The sequence below is a fragment of the Phoenix dactylifera genome, unplaced genomic scaffold (assembly GCF_009389715.1).
Source record: "Phoenix dactylifera cultivar Barhee BC4 unplaced genomic scaffold, palm_55x_up_171113_PBpolish2nd_filt_p 000368F, whole genome shotgun sequence".
Taxonomy (NCBI): Eukaryota; Viridiplantae; Streptophyta; class Magnoliopsida; order Arecales; family Arecaceae; genus Phoenix; species Phoenix dactylifera.
This window is the reverse complement of record NW_024067822.1, coordinates 293,605-304,617: the sequence shown is the minus strand read 5'-3', so window position 1 is coordinate 304,617 and position 11,013 is coordinate 293,605. Positions and strand designations below refer to the sequence as shown.

At 41.2% G+C, this 11,013-nt stretch overlaps 1 long non-coding RNA gene across 1 annotated transcript; it reads left to right on the top strand.

The window, feature by feature from the left end:
• The first annotated feature begins 4,202 nt into the window (after positions 1-4,202).
• LOC120105788 lies at positions 4,203-10,717 on the top strand. Its single transcript, XR_005508078.1, has 2 exons — positions 4,203-4,241; positions 8,950-10,717. It is a non-coding gene; the product is annotated as an uncharacterized LOC120105788 (long non-coding RNA).
• The last annotated feature ends 296 nt before the right edge of the window (positions 10,718-11,013 follow it).

Below are 11,013 nucleotides of genomic sequence, written 5' to 3'. Positions count from 1 at the left end.
ACAGAGGACTGTAGCAAGGCAGAGAAGTGATATTCCACTCAAAGAAAACAAGAATCTATCATCTGCAAACGGATTTTCAACGGAAAAGAAGAAAGAGGGCTATTAACTCCATTCAACCAACTCTTCCCAGCATTAAAGAAGTCTCCTTCTGCCTTCAAGTCTTCAAGACATTCAAGAGGAGACCCAGAGTTCAAGAAGCCCTCCTCTACATCGTCATAAAATAGTTTGAGGGCTCTTAACTTCTCTATTGTTTATATTGCTGAATATCTGCTTTCCTAGAAGCTGTACTTTTTCTATTTGTTCTTTCTTTCCATTTGGTTCTTACTTGATTCAATCAGGAGATTGAATCAAGGGTGTAAAGGTTTGTTGGTGAGCCTAGGTTGAAACCAACGTGTGAGGGTTCGATTGTGATCCCGGAAAAATAATCGGGTGGTTCTAGTCGGTGAGCCTGGAAAAACCGACCGAGTTCGTTGTGACCTCGTAAAACAACAAGTTGGGTTGTGAGCTTGTAAAACAACCGGCTGTAATCCGAGGGGTTATAGTGAATTCCCAAGTGAGGCTTGGGGAGTGGACGTAGGAGCAAGGGTTAGCTCCGAACCACTATAAAATCATTGTGTTTGTGATTGCTTGTGTCTTTCTCTTACTTTCATTTCATTCACAGCACATAGAATCTAATTAATCAACTTGCAAAAAGTGTTAATTAGTATTTCACAAATCAAATAATTGTAATAATTATTTTAAAACCCAATTCAACCCCCCCCCCCTCTTGGGTTGTCTATCTGGGCAACAAAGAAGTCTATGAACCAAACATCGAGAATTTTGTAGAAGACTTTGGAGACGAACAGACCGGGTTAGAGTTTATCCAGTCTGAACCCCAAAATGAGCCCACTGATCGGAATGACCAAAACCCTAGGCTTCATGTGGTTCGGTGTACTCTAGCTCAAACCAAGATCGAGCAAGATTGGCGTAGAACCTCCCTATTTTACACGTTTCTTAAGATAAATGGTAAAACATACAAAATTCTATTTGATAGCGGGAGTTGCATCAACGCCATTGCGTCTGGAGTTGTTTTCCGCCTCGGCCTGAAATCTACCCCTCATCCCAACCCATATAAGGTAGCCTAGGTAGATAAGACATCCATCTCGGTGTCGGAAATATGCCTTGTTTCGATTCAATTCCTATCTTATAAAGACGAGATCTGGTGCGACTGCCTTCCGATGGACGTAGTCAAGTCATTCTAGGGAGATCTTGGTTATACGATAGGGACGTCACACTTCATGGACGTTCGAATTCGTGTAGCTTTATGTTCCAGGGTCGGAAAATTATACTGAACTCATTGCCTCCACGGGAGCCCGCTGATAAGTGCTAAATAATGCATAAACTAATATCTTATTCATAGCACTTATTATTATTTTAATTCACATATTTTATAAATTTAACTAAAAAAATGTGTTTTCCTTCATCATTTTATTTTAAATAAATTATTCAAGTTTGATTGATTTTCTTTTTATTGGTCGAGTCTAATGTGTGCAGGTCGAGTCGAACTAATTAGGATAATATCTGAACCCAAACCACACGCACCTCCTGCATCTAAGGATCGAGCTTCCATCCTAGTAGTCCAACATCTATCATGTATCTCTTCTCTTCCACAATTCAGCTCAACGCGAGTTTCCTTCGCATTGGTAGCGGTACTCGTATCCACCTCACTCTTCCCTCCCATGTCCAAAGAATGGAACAAACTTTTCTCATCCACGTTGGATCCCAGCCGACCACACCCATTCACATTTCCCAGCCTTTTACACATCATCCCACACGGCCGTCCACATCCAAGGAGCAGAGCCAGCGTCCAAGCCAATCTCGTCCGCATCCAAAGCCCTTCCAAGTCATTCTTTTCCCCTATTTCAGAATGGAGCCACATGATCCTCCGCGTGATCATCTCCCTCCATGCCAGCCCGGATTAGCTTCAATTCCAGCGGTCTCCAAGGTGTCCACAAGTCCTCTCAGCCTCGTTCGTGATCCTTCCGCATCCAAAGCATCTCCCAAGTATTCTTTGACTTCATCCTCCCAGCATCCTTATCTTCTCTCGCGTCCGTTTCTCCCAAACAACTGGATTTTCTTCAGCCGAATTCCCATCTATTGTCCTCCTCCCCTTCGTCCACATCAAAAGGAATCCCTCAACCAGCTGAGATCCTCCCAGTTTGCATCCTTATCTCTTGCTTCGGATAAGTCCCAAACTTCATCCTCATCCCCTGTGTCCAGCTAACAGAGCACTCCTCGTTTCTTCCTCCGTTCGGAATTGACTCCATCCACGGATGAGTTCACCTCCCCTGTTCCGCTTATCCCTTTCCTTCCGGATGAGAACTAGCAACCATACAACATACGGATTAGCTCCATCTCCCAAACATCCACAGCTAATCCCGTTCGCAAATCAAGCTCCTTCATTCTGTTTTCCTCCCAGCATCTGCAACAATCCGGTCTTCATCTCAGCCGTGAACAGCATCCCAGCAAATTTTGAAATCCCAACTGCCAGCCGAGTCCCAAACGTCCCAGCCATCTTTCGGCTTGATCCCAACATCCAAGATTTTCTTCCGGATTCTTCCCAGATCTATCCACAGACGTGTTTTTGCTTCCTCTCCGCGATCAGCTCTTATCTCAAGACTTCACAGGCATCACGATTCGCTATCCTTCTCCGAATCAAGCCAAACTCCATCCTCCCCTGTTTTGGAACAGGGTCCCAACTCATCTTCACAAAGTCTGGAAACCAACAGCCGTCCGCGATCCTCTCCATTGATTCTCCCACAGGATAAGCTCGAATCCTCTGCACAACAATCCCGCAACATCGAATTCCTCTGCTTCGAAACAGATTGCTAACACTATCTCTGGTTTATCTTCATCTCGTGGCCACCCAAATCCTGAGCTTCACAGGTCGTTCTCCCATCCGGATCAACTCCAAGGAGCAACATCTATCCGCCATCCGCGGAAGAGATAAAGCCTCCACAGCATTATCCACCCATTCGGAATAGCCACAAGGAAGAGAGAGAGGAAGATGGGTTGCCTATATAAAGGGAAGACTTTGATCAGATTGGACAATTCCTTCCCCACCGGGGGGGCTTCTCCAATTCTTCTTCCCCACCGAGGGACCATCGCATCATCATCTCCTTCATCCTCTCACGCTTCACCAGTCCTTCTTCACCACCGAGGGCTGCTCCCATCAAGCTTGGCTGTTCTCGTGTTGAGTTCCCACCAAAGAACCAAGTGAGAGAAAAGTTTGGGTACTTTGGGAATATTTCAAAGGAAGAAATAATGAAGGAAGAGATGGGAGCCCGCTACTGTGCTGCTGCTGCCGTCCACCACTGTATGGAAGTCTAAGCTCTTCACTAGGGCTAGATGCAGCCCTAACAAAGGGACACGGATTTTATGTATTTAATTTTTATAATCTTAGAGTTGTATGAACCCTCTTACTTTTAAATAAATATTTTTCTTTCATCTCATATTTAATCTCTGCGACTTTAAATATGATGTTCGTACAACTGTTTTTCATGATCACTGAGTGAATATACAGATAATTCATGCTTAAGGAAGATGCAGTGTCCTGCCACCTTATTTTAGGATAGACATTTCATACCTACTGAAGATGTGTTTTCCTAAAATTACTTTAGTGAAATTTTATTTGAATGCTTATAGGGCGTGTAGCCAATTTGCATAATAATTCAAGAATAAATTAAAATATAATTAATCCTTGTTCCGATGTTAGTGGTGAATTCCTTACCCTAGGTTCTCCCAAACTGATATTATTTTAATTATATTTTTTATTAAATTTCTTAGTTTAATTTTCTTCACAAACTTTTCTTTTTAAATATTTTTTTAAGAAAACAACTGTACCCCAATCCCTGTGGATCGACACCCGTAATCACTATCCTACCAGATACGTGTTATTGCATGGTCTTTAAAGTTGACTATCAATTTTTGGCGCCGTTGCCGGGGATTGCTAACATAGTTATTTTTCTTTTCATAAATAAAAAAACTTTCAAAAATATATATATATATATATCTAAAATAAAATAAAAATATTTTTGTTTTTTTTGTTACTTTCCTTATCTCCTTCTTCTCTCTTACTAATTTTTGAATTTTTTTATTCAGAAATCGAAGAGGCAATCTGGGACGATCAAAAAGAGAATTGCTGGAAAAAAAATGCTGTAGAGGTTTGCTTTAAAAAAAAATTGCTGGGAAAATTTTCTTTGGTAACATCTGAACCTTGCTTATTTAAATTGATTCCCAATTAGCCTGAAATTTTATGGTGATTGTTTGATTTTAATTTCAGCAAAAGTGTGAATGCATGCTTGATACACATACACCAATTAATCCACATATAGTAAGGACAATCACCCCAACAAGATAGAAACTGGATTTCATCACCAGATTCTTGCCCAAATTAGGTAAATCAATTTTCACATAGCCATCACTTTAATTAAAAATCAATTAGACGTTGGCCCCTAGGGACATTCGAGCTCAATAGGACGAAGATCACCGAAAGTTGCACCAATTTCGCTCTGTGGCTCAGTTGATGTCTAGGCAAACTTTGTCCCTTTAAGGGAGACAGTTCATCTGTTCGAGGCAACTGATTTTTAAGTGGGATCTTTGCGAATGCATCGTGACCCCTCCACTTACCTGGGAGCTTACCTGGTCAACTCAATTCATTAGACCGAATTGGAGGCTTAGGTGCCCTCTTCAAACCAGTTAGAAGCTGTCTAGTGATTTTAGAGAAAATACTAGAATTTTATGTGTTTTTCTTTTTAGTGCATGCTTGACTGTACTTGACTGATCAGAAGAGTATTAGTGTATGCTAGGGTGTCGTTCCAGATCTTCTGAATTAGTACCTTTTGATTCTGAGATAGAGCGTTCTATTAGGGCCCTTCGAGCTGAAATCCGCACCTATAGAACCATAGGATCTACACCACCTGTCGAGATGGCTAAAGAACAACCTAAGCTGTTAAAGGAGTACTTCACTCCTTCCATTTATACCTCTCCATCTTGTATTCGACTACCTGATACCCCTGCTACTGTACAGTTTGAAATTAAGTCTAGTGTCATCCAAATGCTTCCTTCTTTTTATGGACTTAACAATGAAGACCCATACAAACATTTAGATGAGTTCCTTGAGATCTGCACTACTGTTAAAATTCAAAACTTCACTGATGATGCTTTGAAACTTAGGTTGTTCCCTTTCTCTCTTAAGGATAGAGCTAAGCAGTGGCTCCATTCATTAGAAGCAAATTCCATTCTTTCATGGGCTCAAATGCAACATGAATTTCTAAAAAAATATTTTTCCATAGGAAGAACGAACCAATTTAGGCGTGCTATCACGAGCTTCTCCCAATCCGATGGGGAAGAATTTCATGAAACTTGGAAAAAATTTAGAGATTTACTCCGAAAATGCCCGCATCATCAAATACCCAAATGGCAACTAGTGCAATGCTTTTATGACGGGTTGTCTGAACGAAATCGTCAAATGATTGATACTTCTTGTGGGGGAACTTTCATGCTTAAGAGTGAGCATGAGGCATGGCAGTTGTTTGAAAACCTTAATGAAAATTTCCTCCACCATGCCTCCTCCGCTCGTCAAACACCTCCGAGTTCTCAAAGAAAAGAGATCATATATGAAGTTAGCCAGTCCATAGGTCTATCTGACAAAGTAGATGCACTATCCCGCAAGTTGGACCAGCTAATGTCTAGAGAACAGCTTCCAAACTTTCCCCAAGCACAAATTTGTGCTCTTTGCTCTAGCCCGTCTCACCCTATTCATGAATGTCCTTCGGCAGCTCAATTTCCTGAATTTATGCAAGAACAAGTAAATGCTGCCCAAACACAATCCCGACCGGATAATGATCCATATTCTACCACTTACAACCCGGGATGGTGGAATCATCCAAACTTTTCTTGGAAGCAGCAAGCTTCGAATACTGCCCAACCCTACTTCCAAAATTTTCAAAACCCTCAGAATTTTCAAACCCCACAAAATATTCATCCCTACCGTCCTTCGACTCAATTTCAACACACTCCTCCTCCACCCCATAGAAACACAGCCTTTGAGGAGAAAGTGTTGACCGCCCTTCAAGGTTTGAACACCATTACACAATTGGTGCACTCTCACATGCAATCCATCGCCAAGCTAGAATTCCAAATGGGGCAACTAGCTAATGCACTAAACAAGCGAGAGGAAAGAAAACTTCCAAGCCAACCAGTGAGTAATCCTAAGGGACAATACATAGCTCAAGAAAATCAACTAAATACAATTCATCATGAACAAGCCAATGCTTTGACTACCCTAAGGAGTGGACGTGTAGTAGACAATAAGATTGGAGAGGGTAACAATAAGAAAGGTAAAGAAGAGGAGAGGAATGTATCACATGAAAATCCAAAACCTTCTTCTTCTTCTTCAACTAGTCCACCTTCTGCCAAAACTCACATTCCAAAAGCTCCATTTCCTGACGCTCTTAATTCACCCTCTCCCTTTGGCAAAAAAGAAACTTCACTAGAGGATATGATGGAGGTTTTCAAACAAGTCAAAATCAACCTCCCGCTCCTTGATGCCATCAAACAAGTTTTCTCCTATGCCAAATTTCTCAAAGATCTTTGTACCCAAAGCAAAAATCTAGGACACATGTGCCTAAAAAGGTCTTCCTAACTGAGCAAGTGAGTTCTATTCTCCAACACAACATCCCTCCGAAATTCAAAGATCCTGGTGCTCCCACCATCTCCTGTGTCTTAGGAAATAATTTCATTGATCGAGCACTCTTAGATCTAGGGGCAAGTGTCAACCTTTTACCTTACTCAGTTTATGAGAAACTTGGGTTAGGTGAGTTAAAACCAACCTCGATATCCCTTCAATTGGCTGATCGATCTGTAAAAACACCACGTGGGATAATTGAAGATGTTCTTGTCAAGGTAGACAAATTCTATTTTTCAGTAGATTTTATCGTTCTTGATATGAAACATGAGCCTAATCCTAAGAAATAAATCCCTGTGATCCTTGGGCGCCCCTTTTTAGCAACAGCCAATGCGTGCATCAATTGTAGAATGGGGGTAATGATCATATCATTTGGGAACATGAAGGTAAAATTAAATGTGTTCAATACGGCCGACCAACCTCCGAGAAAAGTTGAGTGCTTCTTAATAGACAAAATGGATGATCTTGTAGAAGAAAGCCTTTCCTATATTTTGGCAGATGACCCTCTGAAAACATGCTTAGCCCATTTTAACTCTATTATAGAAAAGGCCATAGAAGCAGCCGACAATCAATTTCCCACAAATTTTCTTCCTTGGAGAACTTGGCATGAATCCGGTATGATTTGATAAGGATGCGCTATGTCTGGCTGAAGACGTTAAACTTAGCGCTTGTTGGGAGGCAACCCAATTTTCGTAGTTCGTTTTTGCATTTTTCTTATTGCATTTTTCAATGTTTAACAGGATCCCTCATATTACTTCTATCCTCCATATGCATCATATTTTCGTCCAAAATAAAAATAATAAAAAATAATAAAAATAAAAAAATAATAATAATATAAGTTTTTCAAAAAAAAATATTGAGGACAATGTCTGGTCTAGGTTGGGGGATATAGGATTCGAATTTTTGAAGAAATTTTTCGTATTTTTAAATATTTCATCTCAAAAAAAAAACTCATTTCTATGCCTTAGTACTGAAATGATAAACGCACAAAGTATATAAAATCTAAAAAGCCCAATGACTAGTCAGGAGTAAGTCAATTTGAGTTCTTTTCATTAAAAGTTCTTTTAGAGAGTTGTAAGATAATTTTTTATTTTGGAATTTTACAACACACATGGCCTATACTTCTAAGGATTAGGTTCAACATTATGTTGTTAAGTCTGGTAGCAACCTTGAGTCCTGATGAATTATTCCTATCTAATTCACTATTATCCCATATTTATTAAAAAAAAGAGAGAGTGAATTTAGTCAGTACATCGAAAAGGGCTACCTATTGTCAAAGGTCAACGGGCTTGTGTGAGGAACCCGAGCATAGGTCCGTAGGGAAATCTTGATGCCCAACACCTTATGCCATCTGGTGTGGGAGTGTTGACTGAATGCTCGCTACACGGAGGAATCATTACAAGAGTAAAAGTGCATAATTTATTTATGAATAGAAAAAAAAGAGAAAACAATATTGACTTTAAAAAAGACGATAGTGTGAAAGCCGTCGTTGTAAAAATTCGAGTAAACTGGAATATTACAGATAAAGCCCATTAGGTATTAAAGTAAACATCCACAACTCTCGAAATCCTGCAAGATAGGATGATTTTGAATCAGTGATTAGGTCATATCTGACCAATTCTTAGAAATTACTAGCTTTAGCAGTATTTTGGAGGATCTAAAGCCTTAGCTTGTGTACGGTCCAGATATCACCAAGCACCCAAGTATAAATAAATCTTACAACTTCCTAACAGAAACTTAATGATTTCAACTGAAGTACATACTGACCTAGGATTTGGGTTGACTTAGTAATTAAAACTTTGTGTGCTTTTGAAATTCTTGGCATTAATGCATTTGAAATTAGATTTTATAAAACAATAAAATAAATTCTTTCGCAACAGTTTGTGGGTATCTGAGCCGGAAATCCTCACGAGACAAAACTCGTCCACTAGGGCCACCTAGGGGTTTAAAGCCTTATTGCATACGGTAAATGCAATCGCGATTCCTGCGAAAGTGAGTTAGTTTTTATTTTGCTTGAGGACTAGCAAAATATAGGTTGGGGGGTGTGATAAGTGCTAAATAATGCATAAACTAATATCTTATTCATAGCACTTATCATTATTTTAATTCACATATTTTATAAATTTAACTAAAAAAATGTGTTTTCCTTCATCATTTCATTTTAAATAAATTATTCAAGTTTGATTGATTTTCTTTTTATTGGTCGAGTCTAATGTGTGCAGGTCGAGTCGAACTAATTGGGATAATATCTGAACCCAAACCACACGCACCACCTGCATCTAAGGATCGAGCTTCCATCCTAGTAGTCCAACATCTATCATGTATCTCTTCTCTTCCACAATTCAGCTCAACGCGAGTTTCCTTCGCGTTGGTAGCGGTACTCGTATCCACGTTACTCTTCCCTCCCATGTCCAAAGAATGGAACAAACTTTTCTCATCCACGTTGGATCCCAGCCGACCACACCCATTCACATTTCCCAGCCATTTACACATCATCCCACACGGCCGTCCACATCCAAGGAACAGAGCCAGCATCCAAGCCAATCTCATCCGCATCCAAAGCCCTTCCAAGTCATTCTTTTCCCCTATTTCAGAATGGAGCCACATGATCCTCCGCGTGATCATCTCCCTCCACGCCAGCCCGGATTAGCTCCAATTCCAGCGGTCTGCAAGGTGTCCACAAGTCCTCTCAGCCCCGCTCGTGATCCTTCCGCATCCAAAGCATCTCCCAAGTATTCTTCGACTTCATCCTCCCAGCATCCTTATCTTCTCTCGCATCCGTTTCTCCCAAACAACTGGATTTTCTTCCGCCGAATTCCCATCTATTGTCCTCCTCCCCTTCGTCCACATCAAAAGGAATCCCTCAACCAGCTGAGATCCTCCCAGTTTGCATCCTTATCTCTTGCTTCGGATAAGTCCCAAACTTCATCCTCATCCCCTGTGTCCAGCTAACAAAGCACTCCTCGTTTCTTCCTCCCGTTCGAAATTGACTCCATCCACGGATGAGTTCACCTCCCCTGTTCCGCTTATCCCTTCCCTCCGGATGAGAACCAGCAACCATACAACATATGGATTAGCTCCATCTCCCAAACATCCATAGCCAATCTCGTTCACAAATCAAGCTCCTTCATTCTGTTTTCCTCCCAGCATCTGCAACAATCCGGTCTTCATCTCAGCCGTGAACAGCATCCCAGCAAATTTTGGAATCCCAGCTGCCAGCCGAGTCCCAAACGTCCCAGCCATCTTTCGGCTTGATCCCAACATCCAAGATTTTCTTCCGGATTCTTCCCAGATCTATCCACATACGTGTTTTCGCTTCCTCTCCGCGATCAGCTCTTATCTCAAGACTTCACAGGCATCCCGAGCTTCACGATTCGCTATCCTTCTCCGAATCAAGCCAAACTCCATCCTCCCCTGTTTTGTAACAGGGTCCCAACTCATCTTCACAAAGTCTAGAAACCAACAGCCGTCCGAGATCCTCTCCATTGATTCTCCCACAGGATAAGCTCGAATCCTCTGCACAACAATCCAGCAGCATCGGATTCCTCTGCTTCGGAACAGATTGCTAACACTATCTCTGGTTTATCTTCATCTCGTGGCCAGCCAAATCCTGAGCTTCACAGGTCGTTCTCCCATCTGGATCAACTCCAAGGAGCAGCATCTATCCACCATCCGCGGAAGAGATAAAGCCTCCACAGCATTATCCACCCATTCGGAATAGCCACAAGGAAGAGAGAGAGGAAGATGGGCTGCCTATATAAAGGGAAGACTTTGATCAGATTGGACAATTCCTTCCCCACCGGGGGGCTTCTCCAATTCTTCTTCCCCACCGGGGGACCATCGCATCATCATCTCCTTCATCCTCTCATGCTTCACCAGTCCTTCTTCACCACCGGGGGTTGCTCCCATCAAGCTTGGCTGTTCTCATGTTGAGTTCCCACCAAAGAACCAAGTGAGAGAAAAGTTTGGGTACTTTGGGAATATTTCAAAGGAAGAAATAATGAAGGAAGAGATGGGAGCTCGCTACTATGCTGCTGCTGCCGTCCACCACTGCATGGAAGTCTAAGCTCTTCACTAGGGCTGGATGCCGCCCTAACAAAGGGACACAGATTTTATGTATTTAATTTTTATAATCTTGGAGTTGTATGAACCCTCTTACTCTTAAATAAATATTTTTCTTTCATCTCATATTTAATCTCTGTGACTTTAAATATGATGTTCATATAACTATTTTTCATGATCATTGAGTGAATATAAAGATAATCCATGCTTAAGAAAGATGCAGT